This window comes from Saccopteryx leptura, chromosome 1 (genome assembly GCF_036850995.1).
Source record: "Saccopteryx leptura isolate mSacLep1 chromosome 1, mSacLep1_pri_phased_curated, whole genome shotgun sequence".
Lineage (NCBI taxonomy): Eukaryota > Metazoa > Chordata > Mammalia > Chiroptera > Emballonuridae > Saccopteryx > Saccopteryx leptura.
This window is the reverse complement of record NC_089503.1, coordinates 66,085,931-66,107,028: the sequence shown is the minus strand read 5'-3', so window position 1 is coordinate 66,107,028 and position 21,098 is coordinate 66,085,931. Positions and strand designations below refer to the sequence as shown.

The window sequence follows — 21,098 nt, the reverse complement described above, 5'->3', positions numbered from 1 at the left end:
GTCAGGTATTATTTAATATTTTATTAATATTTTAAAACTTTCTTATAATCTATTTTTGTGTACTTCTTTTATTGTTATTATTTAAATATTAAATGCATAAAATAATAAACTACCTTTCAGTATATCTTTTTTTTTTACTTAAAACGGTCATTAGGACAGAGATCCAGTTGTTTGAATTCTACCCCTGAAATGGGGATAACAATGATATCTACCTGACCATATTGCAAATAGGAATCTAGGGTCTAGGATCTCATTCTTAGAAATCCTTACCACTACAAAGAAAATTTAGTTGAGTTTTAGTTATTTCTTAACACCAAATATATCAAGCAACTATAAGCATCCCAACTTTATCCTTTTGAAAATTAAACATTATTTTATCACCTTTTATTAATTACAATTTATCCAGTTTTTGGCTGTTTTTTTTTTAGAGTCTGAAAGAGAAGAGAACAGGTGCTGGAAAAATTGACTCTATCTAATTTCTACCATAAATGCTGAGTTTTGATTTATTAAATAAAAAGACTTATCTTTTAATTATTTTCTTTTACCATCTTTTTTTTAGTGGAGGTTAAACATGATATATTTTGTAATTAAAAGAGATTTCCTCCAGTATTGCTGAGAGAAACCCAGAGCTGCTGGTGAATGACAGCAGCACTCAAGCTTTGAGCTCCAACAAGATAAATCCTGGTACACCACTTGCCAACAAGCTGAAGCGAGTAGATAAAGGTGACAATAAGCAGACACCAGGAAAATGTGAATTGCTTTGGCGGAAGGTTGTACCAGTCAATACATACACAATCCTTTTTTCCCCTAAATCACACTTTGAAACATGGGTTCAAGCAGGCCTTCCAAAAATGGCTATAATAGGGTTAAGAACACTTACTGTAATGCTGTTTTTCTACTTCCTCTGTTCTGTTTGCTAAAAGATGAAAGTAGGAGAGATGTACTTGCCAATCTTATAGGATATCTGTGTTAGTCAGTTCTGAGACCCATAACAAAATGCCATAGATTGAGTGATTTAAACAACAGAATTTTATTTTCTCACATTCTGGAAGTTAGAAGTTTCAGATTAAAATGCTAATGTGGTCAGTTTCTGGTGAGAGCTCTCTTTCTGGCTGACAGATGGCTGCCTCCTTGCTATGCCCTCACATAGTAAAGAGAGAGAAAGAGAAAGCAATCTCTCTGATGTCTCTTCTCATGTCACTAATCCCATCTTGGGGATTTACCCTAATGGCTTCATCTAAGTCTAATTATCTTCCAAGGGCTCCATCTGCAAATACTATCACTTTAGGGGGTAGAGATTCAACATATACATTTGGAGAAAACATACATAATTCATTCTACAGCAGCCCCCTTGCTGAATTTGAAGTTGACACAACTGATGGTTGCACTCTCTTTGTATATACCAAAGAGGCACTGTATGCAAGGCTTTCTATCTTCTATATTCCATTTCATGTTTTACATTGTTTTGGCTGATGTTTTATTTGTCCTGATGACTCACTGTGTTATACAACTCCTATTAAAAAAAAAAAAAAATGCCTTCATAAAATAATATCAGTCAAATCAGGGAGACTCAATGGTTGAAATTTGAGTGTCTTGGATTAAGAAGCCAGTATTTGATTTCTGGAGAAGGCATTGATTTTTCTTTTTTCCAGAGAATGTTTTATTAGGTTTGCTTCTTTAATAGTTTGTGAACAATCTAGGAATGAACAAAAGCTCATTTCTTTGAAAAACAGCATGATATTTGAAAACCAAGTTGGATTTTAGTCATATAAAACTTTTTTTGGATTGTACCTTTGTTGCTGGCTAAGTGTATACCTTTCAATAATATTCTTGACCTCTCTGAACTCAAGCTCTTTGTCTACAATATTAAGTAATGATACCACCTTAGATGGTCATTGTGTAGATTTAATAAATATAAAATACAAAGAACCAAATGGAGTCTTTGAAATGCAGTAGATGATCAAAACTCTTATTTTTTTTCTTCATTATCTTCCTTCAAGTCGTTGGCCTATAGGTACAGATTTTCAGCTATACAATGGGGAAGTTCCAAGGATCTAATGTACAACATGGAAACTATAGTTAATAATACTCTATTATAACTTGAATTTGTTGAGACTAGATCTTAAGCATTCTTACCTTCCCCCCACACACATTTATGGATGTGTTAATTAACTTGACTATGATCATCCTTTCACCATGTATAAGTATATCCAGTCATCACATAACATGTACAGTTGTATTTGTTAATTATTCATTAATAAATCTTGAAAAACAAAATAAAATATGATTAAAAAAATATGTCCTGCTAGAATAAGGTTTTTTATTTAATGACAACTAGCATTGTCACTGGCCACCTCAAGATTTCTAATATGAATTGTTCTTCAGAGTTGTATATCTAGCTGGTTTTATGCTTATAATCTTGCCATAAGACTTTAAAAATAATTTAGTATATTTTGGCTGAAAGTAATAGGTATTCAAATTAACAAAGGCTTAAACAAATAGGATTTTTTTTTAATATAACAAAAAATCAGGATCACTGCCCTAACCAGGTGAGTGCAGGGGCTCCATTAAAGGCCCAGAAACATTTTTTTTCCCTTCCTACTCCATTATTGATAATGTATCAGCTGATTTTCTCGTGGTCACAAGCTAGGTTCCTCAGCAACAGCATCAGTTTTGTGTTGAAGGCCAGAAGGGACTTACAACTGTATTTATCTCTCATTACAGATCAAAAGAAGATTCCCAGAAACTCCCAAACAACATCACTTACGTGTCATTAACTAAATTATGTCACATGGTCCACCCTAGTCACAGGAACATTCCTAAAATATTAGTTAGTTTTTCCATTCTCTAGGCCTATGAGGTTAACCAAGGAGTAGTATCAGTTATATTTGGTAAACACCACTTATTCAGTTCAGTTCAGTAAACACTAACTGAAGAATTATTGCCAGACACTGTACTAGATGTTGAGGCAGCTGAAAATAAAACCAAAATAAAAAGAAAGTAGTTTCTCTTCTTGAAGAGCTCAATTACATGAAAAAGACAAATAACCAAATAGTTAAACTGTAATTAAAAAAAAAATACTTGTAGGGATACAATTCCATATTCTACATAAACTTTCTTTAAAGGTCATTTCAGTGTAACCAAGGTTATTCCACACATTCCCTCTGTATTATACAGCTGGGTCTTCCCATGCATAAGTAGGACAGTGAAAATCTACCTTTATCACAATGACCTTGAAATGGTCTCTGAATAATCAAGAACTTAGTTCTATTTCAGAATTAAGATTTTTTGTTTTTTAATTGTATGTCTATGTAATTTGTTATATTAGGTGAATTATAGTAAGTCAATTACCTAGAGCAGAATATTTCTTACATTGTTTTTGATAAAGTATTAAATTCCTAATGTCTTAAAAACTTAACAGAAAAGAATTTTCTGAACAGGTCACAGTTGGACACACTGCCGTGGTTGAATCTTATATGTTCTCTTTACCATCATTCAGGGTTTGGCAAACTTTATCTGTAAAAGGCCAGATAAATTAGCTTTCTAAGCCATGTGGTCTCTGTGGCAATTTCTCAGATCTGCCATCACAGTGTAAGAGCTGTCATAGATAATATGTAAATAAATAAGCGTTGCTGTGTGCAAAAAAAATAAAAATAAAATGTGTTGATGGAAACAAGGGACAAGCTAAATTTGGCCCGTCAACTATAGTATATTGATGTTTCTCATAATGGTAACAAAACGTCATGACATTTTTTTAGATTGCGTAATAGCAGATATAATTTTCAAGTAAAATAACATATTTAAAAATGGCTCAATACGTTGAAAAATTATTTTCCATTGATTTTTAAGTTTAATATTTTCTTCCTCCTCAGCTCTCTAAGGATGAGTGGAAGAGATAATACCTATCAATAATATGTATATGCCAAGGCAATTTCTCTGTAAAGGGACTTAAGCATACATAAGTGTGTTATCTTCAATAATTTTAACAGAAAAATATAGCTTATATGTTTTATTTTTTTAATACTATATCAATAGAAACACCAGGTTTAACATGCACAAAGCCAAGAAAATCAACGATGCCAGATACTGAATTTCTATTACACTGTGCTTTGAACACCCAGCAGGAATAAACTGCTGAATGCAGATACCATGCAGTACAATAGCCTATATGTTTTATCTTCAGAGTATTAATAAAAGATTTTTCTCAATTTGTTGGGTTTCAGTTGCCTCATGGGTGTGATATCTCAAACACATGGGAGCTGATATAGTCTAGTCTTCTTCACTGATGTGGAAAATAGAAGCTTTGAAAATCAAAGAAACTCAATAGACACCAAAGACAAGAAAATACAGCCAGGGGCTCAAATAGCAGGAATTATCAGAATGGGTGAAAATCAAAAAGAGGAGCAGAGCTGATGAAGAAACAAGGTCCAGCAAAGGCACATTCATTCAGTTCATAAGGTTAAAGTTACACACCTGTTCTGGGAGATGTCACTTAAAAGATTGAACAAGGGATAGTGGCAAATGTTCTTCTCAAGCTTAAAGATGGGGGTTCTGGAGCCAACCCCTGAGGTGTGGTAATGAGAGAGATGGGTAACATGACCTCAAAAGTGACTTCTAAAGCTAATGTTCTGTGAAGTCTGCTGTTGTGGTGGCTATTCTGTGTCACCATCTCAGGAGGGAACCTGATGCTTTACAGATAACTATGCTTTATGTAAACATGGTCACCTCCATGCCTCTGTGAGCTGCCTTTTGGTCCATGAACTCCACCTGTGGCCATTGTCAATGTGAGAAATCCACCTGGTGCCTGACTAAACTGCTAGACTTAAGGGACTTTCTTGTCTCCGATGTGCCAGGAAATGCCAGTTAATGGTCATGAAAGCTCTGTGAGGGATATGGCAAATCCAAAGATACTCAAGTTGGTGAGAGAACTGAGGCTTGGGAAGGTGTATGACTTTCACAAAATCTAATGGAGAAGGCTAGATCCAGTGGTGGCATTCAAATAATTTAACAACCGGTTCTCTGCCCTAATGACCGTTTTAAGTATAAAAAAGATATACAGAAAATTAGTTTATTATTTCATGCATTTAATATTTAAATAAGAACAATAAAAGAAGTACACAAAACTGGATTTTGTTATAAGAAAGATTTTTAAAATAGTGTTGAAAAAATATTAAATAATACCTGTCAAAAACCAATAAAACTGTTAAGATATTTCCATATTGCTTCATGATTAATGTCCTCACTTGCAATTTTTTCACCTATGGACAAAATGAACATTACTACAGTTAATTAGAATACACTGTTGTGCAGATGAATGTCAAAAAGAGTAATAAATGTAAATTTGTGATTTCCGCATTGGGCAGCTGCCCAGGCATCCAACTTAGAAAGAACCCTGATTACAAGTGTCATTTTAACAACCGGTTCACCAAACTCAACAAAAAGTTAGGTATTGGTTCTGCTGAACCAGTGTGAACCAGCTGAATTCTACCACTGGCTGGACCCAAGTTCAGAGCTTTTTATGCTAACAAATATAGAGTGATTTTGTTGTTGTTGTTTAGTTGTTTGGTTTTTCTTACTCTGTTTCATTGGGATGGTTCTCTCAGTTCCATGAAATAAAATTTAAGGCTATATTTTCAGTAAATAAATTATTTAGCATATTGATAATTGAAAACATAACTGAATATATGTATATTTCAACAATTTAAAATCTTATTTTAATAATCCTTCATTTCTGTTAAAAGGGAATTTCTTTTTTCATCTTGGCTATAGTGCTGGATACATTATGTTATTTACTCCTTACTATCATAGTAGGTATTATTATTGTCATTATTGGACAAAAAAAAAACCCTGACATTTAAAGGGACTAAGTTAGCAAAAATCATAGCGGTAAGAGGGAGAAGCATTCTTCTTACCTCATTCAGTGGACCATTATCATTGCTTCTTTTCAATATGTGCCTTGGAAAATATTTCTATACATTTTACAAGAACTTTCTATCTTCTGTTTGAAATTTATTTCTGAATTCTCAGTGCACAATTATAATAAAACTGAGAGGAAAAAAATGATTTGCAAATATTGAAGCCATGGCTGACTACACTCTATAAGACTGTATTAACCTCTCTCTTGACTGAGGGTTAGCAATGATAAGAAAGGACCACATTGTGTTCTGTTGTAGGAAGCTTGCAAGCCTGCAATAATACACACAGTCATATATATATATATATTGCTCACAGTCATATATATATCATATATATATAGTATATAATATATATAACACACAGTCATATATGAAAATATATAATATTGATATATATTATATATAATAATACACCCAGTTTTATATGTGTGTGTGTGTGTGTGTGTGTATACCAAAGCAAGGTCTACAGAGACAAAGAACTCTCTCCTATTTCAACCCAATGTCACCGAGAAGGAAGCCTCCTTCTAAACTGAGGTTATTTACTTTCATTATGTCCTGAGGTCAGGAGCTCTGCAGGACCATAGCATCTGATCTATTGCTAGCATTAATCTGGAGAAAACAGATTGTTCTGTAGTGATACCAGTGGAGATGAAGAGTCTTGTGTAAATAAAACACCTACCTGTAACTAAACCTGTCTCCCATCATCGAACCTTTGCTGTTCTTCTTTCTTAATAAATGGCTTCCCTAAGAGAAGTCAAATTCCAGAAAATTCTATAAAGTGCTTACTTTATATAAATAAAATCTAGGCAACATAGTGGGTGTTGACATCATATTTCAAGGGGATTATGTGTGTCTAAAATACATTGAGAGGTGTTGAAGCATATTAAGAGAAGATGGGTTCTAATACCTAGGCTTATTTAAATTTGAATCTCATTCCAGCTGTTTGTTTCTTTTACAAAAGAAAATAATTATTTCTTTGTCATCTTAGGAAATCCTATTAAATAGGGGTAAAATACTCAATTCTCAAGCATTTCTGGAAGACATTACCATGTAAATAAATAAAAAGCAGTACCGAGAACATTAATAGTTTCCAACAAGTGGAAGATATTGTTAGACCCAATAACAAATGGGTGTTCTTATATACCAATAAAAGGGAAGTATTTCCTTTTGGAAAATTATTTTTCAATGTATTTCAAAATCTAAAAAGGAGTCATTTAAGCTTCTTGAAATAGGCTTTTGTCCTAGCAATTCAGCTTCTAGGAGACTTACCTTACAAAAATCTCACAGTATCAATTTTTGGCCTAAATCACCTCAATCATTCCACATTCTCCTCAGAGTGAAGGTCAATTTCTCAAAAAAAAAATTTAGGTTATCCTATGATCCTGAACTTGTAAATTTCTTGTCCCATCACTGTCATTTTTCACCTTGAAGTCTAGGTATAACAAACATAATAAACATCTTTCAGATCCTCAGAGGAGTCATATGCCAACCATTCTAGCTGTCTAAACTAGCCTTGCCTTCCCAAGTATTTCTAAGTTCTTCATCTCTTTAAATGCTACTTACTCCAGAAGCCTTATCCTTAACTTCCCCTCTGAGTTGTCCTTCTTTGAACTTCTGAAAAAACATTTCTATTTTGACAGTCATAGTAGAGGCTGTTCACTGGTTAATATTCAACACAGAATGTAAGCTTCATATGAATATTAACATGGCTTTTTGTTTTTCATTGTGTCTTCAATGCCTAACATACCCATGTTTATGATAGAGGTCCTATATTTGTTTATTAAAGAATGCAGGAAATAAATCTAGAACAAAAGAAGTCCTAGACAGTCATCACTAAGAGTAAAAAATGTGAAGAATGTGACAATACATTTTCCAAATAGAAAATGGGTTAAATAAACAATGATTTCCCATACAATGATATATCAATCCAGGCATTTTGTGTAAAATTAGTTTATAATAGTAAATGACAATGATAGCTATTATTAAGTAAAAATCCAAGAAACAAATTATGCATTCAATTATCTCAATTATAAAAAATACAAATAGAAGAAATATACTAGAAGAAATATTCTAAAATGTTAATAGATTTTTTTTTCCTATGGGTAGCAAAGTTATTAAAGACTTTAATTTGTCTTGATATTTTTCTATATTTTCAAAACATTTTAAATGAGTATGTACTTGTGAGTTTCTATTGCTGTCACTGTTTTATAATGCATATTATAACATTTTATTTATATAAATGAAGAGTATTTGACACCTTTCAATAGGAAAGTGACCCAGGACTTCTGGGCAAAAAACTTAAATCGTGAACTGGCAGCAAAGGCTGGTCAGCAGCAGCATGGATTAGTGTTTTTATTTATAAAGCTGTGATTTCCCCAAGCAAGATGGTGCATCCACTTGCTGATTTATACCCCTTGTCAAGACAAGCCAGAGAACGATAATTCTCTGATGCTAAGCCTTCATTTGAAATGATGTTTAGTCACTTCACTCCCCAAATACTATATCAGTTATATAGTACCTGTTGACACTGTAAGACACATTTAAAATGAATTCTTTTCATGTGGGAGAAATCCACCAATTCAATGATAGATGCACTTTATCTCCAGGTTCAAAATCTCTCTTGCCTGCACAGTAGCCTTCACTCTTTGGCTTTGAATCAGGGTGCTCCCAGGTGAATCATGAAGCTAGAAGCCCTCCACTGAGATCTTGCATGCTGTCTGCCCCATGTGCTCATGGGCAGGAAACATCCTCACTCAGCCTTAGATTGTTCATTTGTAAAATGGAAATAAGTACTAATTTCATTATGCAGCAGCTTATTATTTACTGAGATGTGATACTGGCCAGTATACCAATTTTTAAATTGTGAATTATTATACAAATATTATAATTCACTTTCTTTGAGAGAATTTTTTATTTCTTTGTATCTGACTATATTTTTGTTCCTTAGGAACAAAATGCCAGTCTTCAACTCCTTTTGTCTCTATGGAGTGCCTTACACAGGGTTGGATGTACAGACAATGTCCCAAAAATGTTTATAACAGACTCTACTTTGCTGTCAATCAATCAACAGCACAATTACCAAATAACTGTTTAATTTTTATAATAAACCAGTCACATATGAATTTCAATCTGATTAAGAATAGATTCTGTCCTCACAGCCTAACGATCATCAAGGAAATTGATACTGAACCAAGAAATGCAGACATAAATGTGTTATAGTCAGAATCGTAGGAGCATTTACCTTAGACTTGGTTGAAGAGAGTCAGGCAATGCTTTTCTAAGGAGATGACTCTTAAATTAAGTCCTTAAAAATGAAAAAGAAATTCATTGGAGGAAGGTTTAGGTGTGGGAATAGCTTTCAGGGCAGAGGGAGCAGTATGTCTGAGAGCTCTGTTACAAAGTTTCCATCATTAATAGTCCAGAAATTATCCATGAGACCATGAGCTTCTTGACCACAGACTGTATCCTCCTCTTCATGTTTCTAATGTGGGAAGCAGTTGGCATACGGTAGTAGAAGTTTTATAACTGTTTATTGAATGTACCAGTGTTCTCACTTGTATACTAGGATGCCTTTCCTGTCTCAAAGGCATAATTGAGAAGACAGATATACAGATCCCCATATCTCACCAACACCAACCTTGAACTCTGTTCCTTCTAAAATCCTGACTGAAATAACATATGTGTGCTTAAAGTAAAGCTCGATGGGCATGCAGTTCACCTGTTCTTCTATGTCTCACTGTGAGCTTAAGTTCCATCGCTAGAAAACAGCCCCTGGAACATGTTCCAACCGTCAGCCAAAATCTCTGTCCACCTGAGAATATTTTTTGTTCTGCTTTTGACTTTTATCACAGATAATTATAGTAATCAGCCTGATGACAAAATGTAAGGAAATTTTGAAATCAATGCTGACCAGAGGGCTCATTTTTCTGTTTTAATATTCTCTGTACAAGGACTCCTAGAACAAACTATTTTGCAGCTAAAATATGAACCACCATTTGTCTAACACAGTGTTTCTCAACCTGTTTTTTTTATTACCAGTCTTTCCCCAGGAGTCTTTTTAGACATTATTTTTCCTAATAACCATCACCACCTCCACCACCACCATGACATTTTAATATTGTAGATATGCTATATATCTGTTTATGAACTTGGGGCCTGTTGGAAAGCCACAAATCATTGTAATATATAAGATTTTTTTATCCCTCCCCAAACCAGTTTTGTCTTAAGGGAAATATCGCTTTCATTGAGGATGCATGTTAATATCAGAAACCGCACATTCCTGCTGAGCCCCGTTTTGTACTTGTTTGTGCTTTTCTTTGTGAGCCAATGGGATGGTATTAAAACAGGGTGTGTAGATTCAAAGAAACTTAAAATCAGACTCTGATTTTGAACTCTTTTTTATTTTGTCAAATTGTTTCACCTTTCAGTTTCCTTACCTGACAAATTGGGATAGAAATATCTGACAGAATTGATTGTCATGAGCGCTAGGTAAGATAATGCATGTAAATTACTCTATGTGGTAAGTTCTCAGAAAAATTGTAGTGGTTTGTCATTGTTACCAGGTAACATACTAGGTGGAGAAATAAGTGGATAACAATATGGAGAGAGTTAGGAGTAAATCTGATCTGTTATGATGAAGAAGATAGATCATGTTTGAGAACAGCAAGAAGAGAAAGGTCAGGGAGTCTGAGATTATGAGCCTTGGAAGTTAGAACTTGATATAGGAGAATGTCTACTATTGTACCATCGTGTCTCTAAAATTTACTAGTTGTGTGGTCTGAGAAATTTATTTAATTTCTTAATTTTAATCTTCTCATTACTTAATAAGGGGATTAGTGCTGACCATATACAGCAGTTATAAAGAATTGATGAATTAAGTGCCCAGTGATACATCTGATAAGGAGCTAGTGTCCAAAATTTATAAAGAACCTATAAAACTCAACACCAAAAAAGGCAAACAATCCAATTAAAAAATGAGCAAAGGACCTGAATAGACACTTTTCCAAAAAGGACATATAGATGGCCAATAGACATATGAAAAGATGCTCAATGTTATTAATAATTAGAGAAAAGCAAATTAAAGCCATAATGAGATATTATTTCACAGCTGTCAGAATGGCTATCATCAATAAACAAACAACAAGCATTGGCAAGGATGTAGGGAAAAGGGAACCCTCATGCACTGCTGGTGGGAATGCAGAATGATGCAGCCACTATAGATGATAATATGAAGTTTCTTCAAAAAATTAAAAATGTTGACCTGTGGTGGCGCAGTGGATAAAGCGTCGGCCTGGAAATGCTGAGGTTACCGGTTCAAAACCCTGGGCTTGCCTGGTCAAGGAGTTGATGCTTCCAGCTCCTCCCCCCCTTCTCTCTCTCTGTCTCTCCTCACTCTCTCTCTTTCTCTCTCTGTCTCTACCTCTCCTCTCTAAAATGAATAGATAAAAAATAAAAAATAAAATAAAAAAAAACAACACCCACATGAAAAAAAAAAATTAAAAATGAAACTGCCTTGTGTCACAACAATTCAACTTCTGGGAATATAGTCGAAGAAATCCAAAGTACTAATTCTAAAGAATATATGCACCCCTATGTTCACTGAAGTATTATTTACAATAGCCAAGATTTGGAAGCAGCTGAAGTGCCCATCAGTGGATAAGTGAATAAAAACTGGTATGTTTACACAATGGAATACTACTCAGCAATAAAAAAGGAGGAAATCATACTATTTGCAACAGCATGTATGGACCTGGAGATTATTATGCTAAGTGAAATAAATCAGTCAGAGAAAGACAAGTACCATATGATTTCACTCATATGTGGACTCTAACAAACAAAATAGAAACAAACCTATAGATAGAGAATAGACTGACATCTGTCAGAGGGGAGGGGGATTGCAGGGCTGGGTAAAAGAAGTAAAGAGAGTAAGCAAAGGAAAAGACTTATAGACACAGACAACAGTATAGTGATTACCAGAGGGAAGGTGGGGTGGGTAGGTAGGTTGATGGAAGGAGACTTCACTTGGGGTGGTAAACGTAGTGCAATGTCAGATGATGTAGTATATAATTGTACACCTGAAACCTATATAATTTTATTAATCAATATCACCCCAATAAATTCACTAAAAAGGAAAAAAAACAAAGCAATACATGTATGTGATACATTTAGTTCACTTTGGCAGGATAAAACCATTGAGTCATAAATGGGTTTAAGCTTTGACAGAAGATAATCTTGGTGAAGCATATAGGATTGATGATAGTCTCAGATTCATAAGTGTCAAGGTTTATAAAAAGGTAATAAATGGAGATCTCTAAGCTACAATCAATATTTTTTAAAGACTAGCAGAAATTAGGCATATCTCTAAAATGAAAATTTTTAGAAATATTTTACAACATAAAATATTGTTGTCACATCTATAGCAGAATTACAGGTTAGTAGTTATTTCTAGCTTTTTTGAACAATTAAGTCTAGAAAATAAATTATTTTAGAATAAACCTAGATTTTGGAGCCAGAAGACTAAAGTAAGTCTAAGTCCATGAGAAAATGACCTCGCCTTTCTGAATCTTACTTTTCTTTTCCACTAAATGGGAGTAATAATATCTACTATGAAAGATTATTGTCATGACATAATGAGATCATATACATATGTCATCAGTAAATGATTGACATGAAAAATTTTCTCTAAATATATATTATTCTCTCCCATCTTGCGATAAATGCATGTTTGATATATTTCAACATACAATGTTTTATGAGAAGAAGAGCCAAGATAAAGAACCCTTTGTGCTGAAAAGCCAAAACAGATTGTTGCTACGCACAGCAGTCAGGAGACTGTGGTAGTAATGTAGGAGAGACGAGGCTTGTGACTTGTGCCATAGAGGTAGGTGTCTGGAGGGAGAGGAAAGCCTCCTTATGAGAATGATTCAGAAGACAGTAAATCAGATATTATTAGTTCCATCTTACATTGACTGGTCTGAGGTTGAACTAGATTTTGAACCCAGGTATATCTGACCTTAAACCTCTACCTATCAGGAAACCATACAGCTCCCTCCTCCCGTGTTCTCTAAAAATAGGAAATATATCTCATATACGCTTATATCTTACAAAATACCTCCCAAGGAAGCGTTCCTGACACCTTTATACATGGTCGTTGTCCAGTTAATCTTTGCCGAGTAAACAACTGCCTTGGGAGATATATGAGGCCATGGATGACAGGGAGAATGAATGGATAACTGGCTGGCTGAATATATGGCCGTGAGTGGCTGATTACTTCATGTGGAATGAATGGCTATACACGAAATATATTTCAAAGGAAGTAAGATGCATGTTTCTTGTTATTGAGGAGCATCAAATGAATTTGGACAACTAGAGCAACTCTAGAAAAACCCAGTCATTGGAAGAATCTGGCACAGATGGTAGACTCATTGATTCATACATGAATCAATCGTGGAAGGGTCCTCAGGAAGGCAATAGTCCAACCCTCTTGACTTACAGATGAAGATAAGAAAGAGACAGTGAGTTGGGGTGAACTGCTCAGTTAATATCAATATTTGACAGAACTATAATTTCAACCTAGTTTTCGTAATAACTGCTTGTCTAGCGAACTTTTGGCTCTACTATTGTATGAAGTAATTAGAAACAGTAAGACACATTTCTTTTTCTCGCAGCCTCCTTGAGAAACAAAGTATTATTATTTAGGGGAGGTGGTGAAGGGTATAGGGGGATAAATAGTGATAGATGAAAACTTGACTTGGGGGGGGATGAACACAATACACTGTACAGAAATGTGTTGCAGAATTGAGCACCTGAAACCTGCATAATTATGTTAACCAGTGGCACCCCAAAAAGTTCAAATAAAAAAAGGAAGTGGGTTGTTATGGGGTGTTTTTTTTTTAAATAGGTGGTTTATTCCAGGTGGGTGTGTCACACTCCCAGGCAGGATTTGAGACATATGAACAGAAGGAAATTAAAGAAATGTTCTTTCTGTTTTTATTTATAAAGTCATACTTCTGCCAAATAATACCAGAAGATATACTTATCACATATAAATCTTCCTGTTAAATGGAAGAACTAGGCTATGATTTATAAGCATTCTTTAGGGATCAGAATTAATCACAGTTTCTGAAAGTATATGATTGATTATAAAACATACATGAAAATCCTGAAATATCCAAAATTTATGTGCATTGCATTGGAAGAAATATATAAAAACAAAGGGGCAGGCTTACATATCCTACAATAAATCCAAAATAAAGGAATTTGACTTTGTCAAACTTATTTTGCCCTTGAGATATAATTGATTGGTTATAAATCAAAAGTCACAGTGAAGTTTGCAAATCCCAAACCTTAAATTTGACAAAGAGCTCTACCTAAAAATTCTAACTTTTATAATTTTGGTTCTTTCTCAAAAGTAAATCAGGCCATGCAGTTTCAACTTGTGATGCTGATTGCAAGGACGGTGTTCACCATTATCATTAGTAGGGCATCACTGAGATTCAGAAGGGATTTTTTGTAGTAAGTTACATTCTCGAACACTATGTGACTGAAAAAAAATGTTAAAGCCCTTTACAAACTAAAAAGGGGATATCAAAGTGTAATATGATATTTAGTAGCAGCTGAGTTACCTACGCATTTGTAATACGATGTCTCTCTGGAGACATTGACTTGTTTAAATGGGCACAAATGGAGAACAGTGACATTATACTCTTCACCTTCTGCATGGTCAAGTGCCCCGATGCTTCCAAGTCACCGGTTCTTGAAGAAAAGGTGACTGACTGACCAGTCGGTAATAATTTATAACCATCTCTCACATCAGAATTACAGATGTTTCACAGCACAGCAACATTGTTCCACCACCCACAAGTAAGGTGTATTTGTTTCTCTTTCTCCACTTAAACATAGAGAACTAGTAGTGAATACAGTTTCTTACATAACAGCCATTATTATCATATCACAGGCATCGATTATAAGCCAGGCTATATGCTTGATATTTTCATAAGGTATGTCTTTGGATTCTTGTAACAGTGATATGGGTTAAGTTGCAGACCAGGACTCCAGATATCTGAAAATGTACACGTCTTACCCAAATTTACATAGCCAAACTTTGAAAGAAAGAGGTTTTTAAGAACCTGGTGCAGGATGTCTCCTAGTGCCCTGACTTCTCAAGAACTTGGATGAGAGTTTATAAACACAAATTCTTACAGGGTCAGGTGTGTTGCATAATTTAGTGATGCCTGACAGGTGCATGCTGTACCTAAAAAACTCGGACAGTGCTCTCTTTCCATCAGGATTTTTCAACTCTTGGTCCATGGACCAATGCCAGTCCACTGAAAATTCCATGCCGGTTCATGAAAGAGTTAACTACCCTGATGTTGTATGAAGATTACAGACCCAATAATCTTAGTCAAATTTGTTTATGCTCAGTAATTTCTGTTTTAGCAGTCTTTGAAATACTTTCTCCTATTTTACCATTCCCCAAGTGTAAAATGGTTGAAATGCACACTTTACATCAGCCAAGTCTTGCTTGTGGACATAGAAAATACAAAATTTTAGAACGGATGTTTCAAGAGAGGACTAGATTTCAAACCAAGTCTTTTACCTGAAAACTCCTGAATTTTAAATGTTTATTCTAACTTTGGGGTTTTAATTTTTCTTAAACACTATGCTGATCTTGTGATATGTCCACCTAAAGACCAAGTTTGACATAAAATCTGCTGGCTTTAAATTTCTGTGACAAGTATTAGAAAATTTAGAATGACCTCCTCATGTATAGATATTTATGCAGTTACTTTTTTTCTGAGGATGTGATGATTCCATGTGCATGGGGGATTTATCTATGTTTGTATTGTGTGGAATTAATCTATCAATGTAACTCAGAAATTAATTTATAACATATTCCGATATTGTTTATGTTATTTCCAAAGGGGTCAATTAACTTTTTCTGTTTTCTCATCTGTGTCTAATCTTAGTGATGTTCTCATCCATCACTGTGAGTTTTCTCTGTGGATCTCACTTCTACTATGCACAGTTCTTCTGGATTAAATTTCATTAAGTCTAAATTTTACCTGTACATTGTTAGCAAATACTAAATGCCCTTTGTGTAAATGTTTTCTTTTCTAGTAATATTTTTTAATAATTTATTAATTGAATAAATCCTGTTTGTTTGTATTTGTGCCTTAGCAAACTCCGGAGAACCTGGTGGTTGACTCCCCTTAGGTAATGCTTCATCTTCTAAGAATTTTATGAAGTATTTCTGATAATTCTGTATATATTGTGCTGGCTATTGATATGAAGCTGTGTGGATATTATTAGAGGAAGGAGAGCTCAAAGTTGGTAGAAACTGCCTTCTTTATGTAGGTTTAAACACTTGGGTGTATATTTCATTCTACTGCCTGAGTAATTTAATTAAAAGTTTCACTTCCAAAATACTTCCTGAATGAGGACATGTTGTAAAGTAATGCTCATTTAACAAGGCTGACGAATATAAGGAGTCTGAAATCCATGAAGAATGTGACAGAGATTGGTAATTGATTCTGTTTTATAATTTATTGCCTCTTCTTAGACTAAGGCTATGTTTTGTTTGAAATCCAGTCCATCTTGTTCATAAGTGTTACTGAGACAGAGCCTGTAATAACTGCGTCAGCCTTCTGAGATAATACCTCGCTGATTTACCACTAACTCACTGTCAAGTCCCCTTAACCCTGGGTATTTAACCATTTCTCTTTTAATCTTGAAAAGCTTTATGTTTTTCTATGACTGTATTTACTGAAAGAAAAAGTTCTATTTTTTTGAAATATATTTAATGCTTATGTTTTTAAAGAGAAAATGGGACTTTTTAAAAGAGTTTGAGTCCTATGACAGCCTCAGGAGATAATCAAAATCTAATACCACAGGCTTCATGCTTGTTCTGTGGGGAAAACAAAATTTGATGCTGTATCTGAAAATCAAGCCAATTTAAATTGAGTGTATACAGAGTCTCCCTCTTTTATTTTCCCCGCATCGTGCTGGGACTGTGCTCCCAGCCTTCATCGGCTGACACATTATTTCACAGTTCTCAGTTTGATGTTTTGCTAGGGTTTGCCAGTCCCTTCCAAAAGCATGTCCAATCCCTTTTATTTCATGAAAAAAGAAATGGCCTAAGAGAGAGAGAGACTATCTATTTTGTCTTCTCTATTCCATTTATAGTATACAATAATTGTTATCATGCTAATTATAATATTACCAGTAATAGCTACCACTGAGAATCTATTCTGCTAAAAGTAGTTGTAATTCGTTTATATTTTTTCAAGTCCTAAAATCTACTCTGAAGGAAGATAGGAAGTCTCTTCTTTTTCACAATGCAAACTTAAAATCTCAGTGGGTTGAAGTGCTTACCTGGGGTCTTCTACCTCCAGGCCCATTGTTCTTCTCCTATCATCACTGCGACATATAGAGGAAGCTTTTTTCCCCTTGGTTTTAGGGAAACACGATTTTGCCTTGGTCATACAGTAAATTTTCCTTCTTTTTTACATTTATTTTGTTTGTTAGTTTTTAATATTTTTATTGTTTGAGAGAAAGGGAGAGAAAGAAGCATCAACTCACTGTTCCACTTAGTTATTTCATTTAGTTGTTCACTCACTGGTTGCTTTGCATATGTGCCCTGACTAGGAATGGAACCCATGACTTTGGCACGCTGGGACAATACTCTGTCTACTGAACCACCCAGCCAGAGGCTTCACATTCTTTTGATATCTGGTTTTAAGCTCATGTGTGGAGTAGAGAAGTGTGTGTGTGTGTGTGTGTGTGTGTGTGTTCCCCACCTTTGTGCTGAAGAGATTTTACTTTTTTGAGAGAAGGAATCACATTTGCCAAGTTATTTTTTCCCCTTTAATGTACCAAATCCTTTAATGAGCTCTGGAAACACCTAGATATTTAGTATGTAAATTATACTAACAGTTAACCTTCACTAAGCAGTCCATTACATGTTAGCCACTGTTTGAAGAGTTTTATATTCATTATTAATCCATCAAATCCTCACAATAACCCTTTGAGGTAGATACTGTTTTTACCCCCATTTTCAGATGGGGAAACTGTGGCATCAAGAATTTAAAGAGTAGCTTGCTTAAGGTGATAGAGGTAAGAATCAAACTTAGAGACTGTAGACACATAGCCCCAGTTGTTATATATTGTATATATTACACTATATCATATCTCCATATTGTAATTCCTATACTCAAGGGACCCATACACTGTTGAAGGAGACATGTACAGATGAATCATATGTCCTTTCACAGGGTATCATGTTGATTTACACAGAGCATTACAGAGTAATAAAATAGGAATTCCTATAAGAACCTGGTAGATATTAAGTATGATGAACAGGGGAGAAGAGAGGATGAGGAAGGCTTCTAAGAGAAGTAGTACCTGCTCTGAGTGAGCTTTAAAATATAAAAAGTCAAGAGGGAGAAGCCTTCTGATCCAAGGCAGCCAAGATGTCAAAAATAATTTTGAAATTTTCTTTTAACTCTGTAACTTTAAATAATCTAATATGCATATGTTCTATTGTTGATCATACCTCACATTTGAATTGCACTTTACAGCTGTTATCACTTATATAGTGAGATAGGCAAAGCAAAACCGTGATCTTTCCTCCTTGAGAGATGCTGAACTTGTGTTAGAAGTAAAGTGTTACTAAAATGGTTAAATAGGCAATCTGGAGGTAGTGCCAAGACTCTGAGACCCCAGTTCTGTGAACTTTCTATTAGACTCTGGCTTCTGTCAGAAAGTCAAATTATAAGTCACCATGTCCCTGAAATCTTTCGAATTAACATTGATGATTATTGATCACTGAATGCTTATAAAAGATAAGGTATAATGTCTTTAACTTAACATGCATGATCTTTTAAAAAATATTCTTTAGACATTTCTATGTGGTAGGTATCACTGCTTCCATTTTATAGGTGAGAAAACTGGAGAGGTTATGTAATTCTCCCATTAAAGTTTACCAAGACTGATAATAAAGCCAGGAATGACTCTAAAGACTTTAATAAGCAAACTAGATAAGTTGCATCTAGTGGACAAATTGAAACCTGTATTTAAATGTTGGTGCTAAGATGTAGTTATTAGTAATATTTGTGATTGACTATCTCACTTGGCAATTCTGGAATATTCTTTCTGTTTGAAATCTGGATTTTTTTTCCCAGTTACTGACTCCAAGACAAAGCAACCCTCAGTACTCTGTCTTCCCAGTGTGCTCTGACTGTCACTCAGAGCTGACTTTTAGATCAAAGATTTGTTGTAGGATAATACCTCTGGCAAGTATTTTATTTTCTGACTTCTATTTTATTCTAGGAGCAATAGGTGGGCAACTTATGAGGTGGTGGCAAAAAGAGAAAAAGAAAAAAAAGACTGGGAGTTATTCCACCTATACTAAGATGCTCAACTATGCACCCTTCTCTTGTTGGAGTGAGAGCACACATCTTAACATTTAAAGTGAACATCATAGTCCTCTTATCACACGCTGTCTTCAGAACATCAAACAGAGCCAACTATTATCATCTGTACTTCACAGAAGAGGAGCTGAGGCTCAGAGCAGTTAAGAAGATGTTGAAAGATAATATGGGTTAAGATAGAGGCAGAGTTTAGGTAGAAGTCTTCTCATTCACGCATTACTATCCTGTGCTATTATGCCCTTTATTACATTCCCATCATTAACATTATTTTTTTGCCATGGTCCTAATTAGGATATTCTTGATACCCTTGTTCTCTCCATTGTTGGCATCTGATTTTTCAGAAGCTAATTATCCAACTTAAAATTTGTTTTAAATGATTGATCATTTATTCTGCCAAGTCGCTATTTCTTTAGCAATTAGGTACTAGTCAAGAGAACCAAACACTGGTTTTAAATGTATTGTCTACCCTCCCGCAATCACTAAATGTCACAACATACTGCAGTGGCTTCATCTATAGAAGGCAATCATATTCTTCACGGGAGAAATCTGAAATTAAGGTGAAGAACATGGGCTCTTGGGTAGATTACATGGGTTCCTGTCCTGACTCTAACTATAACTCTTTTTTTCCTTGGGAAGCTCAGCTTCTTGTTAAGTGTGCATGAAAGCAGCAACAAATATTATATTGTTGTGAGAATCAAATGAGATGCATGCAAGGACTTAGCATAGTACTTCACATACAGTAAACATTACAGAAATAAATTTTATTATAACATTTTATAGGAATTTTTAATTGTTTTATTTTATTTTTTAGTGAGAGAAGGAGCATTTGCCAAATTTACCATGTCACTAATATCATCTAGCTGTTTAGACATTCTGTCTATTGCTTGGACCTCATTCCTTTCATCTTCTAGAAACATTTCTGTGGATTTCTAATTGTGGCTTGGACTACTGTTCTTTTTTTTCTTTTTCTTTTTTCTTTTTTTTTTTTTTTTTTTTTGTATTTTTCTGAAGCTGGAAACGGGGAGGCAGTCAGACAGACTCCCGCATGCGCCAGACTGGGATCCACCAGGCACGCCCACCAGGGGGCAATGTTCTGTCCATCTGGGGTGTCGCTCTGTCGTGACCAGAGCCACTCTAGTGCCTAGGGCAGAGGCCAAGGAGTCATCCCCAGCGCCTGGGCCATCTTTTGCTCCAATGGAGCCTTGGCTGCGGGAGGGGAAGAGAGAGACAGAGAGAAAGGAGAGGGGGAGGGGTGGAGAAGCAGATGGGCGCCTCTCCTGTGTGCCCTGGCCTGGAATCGAACCGACGCTCTACCACTGAGCCAACTGGCCAGGGCTGGACTACTGTTCTTTAGGCATTTTTACAACTGCCTTAATGAGTTCTTCCAGGCAAACTACTCTTTCCCCCAAGATATTCTTCTCCCTGGTCTCCTCTATTCACCAACAGACTATCACCTGTGAGCCATCATCTCATAATTTATTAGAATCTGATGTTTGATAATGCCTTCCAAGATCTTCACTGTTGCTGGTTTAATTAATTCTTTTCATCATACTGAGTTTTCAGGAACACTTGTACTCATTGCATTATTCTGATAAGTCTCATTTGATCTTTAGAAAAAAATCTCTCATTTAAGTGCTGTGATTTCCATTACAGAGATGGAATAACCAAGGAACACAGGGACTTATACACTTGCTCAGGTCATCCTACAGCAAGTAGCAGAATCCTTACCACACTTCGTGGTCTTAAGACTTCA

General features: G+C 35.0%; 1 non-coding gene across 1 annotated transcript; it reads right to left on the bottom strand.

Annotated features, from left to right (window-relative positions):
• Positions 1–4,021: 4,021 nt before the first annotated feature.
• Positions 4,022–4,159, bottom strand: LOC136389823 (small nucleolar RNA SNORA8). Its single transcript, XR_010748388.1, has one exon. It is a non-coding gene; the product is annotated as a small nucleolar RNA SNORA8 (small nucleolar RNA).
• Positions 4,160–21,098: the final 16,939 nt, after the last annotated feature.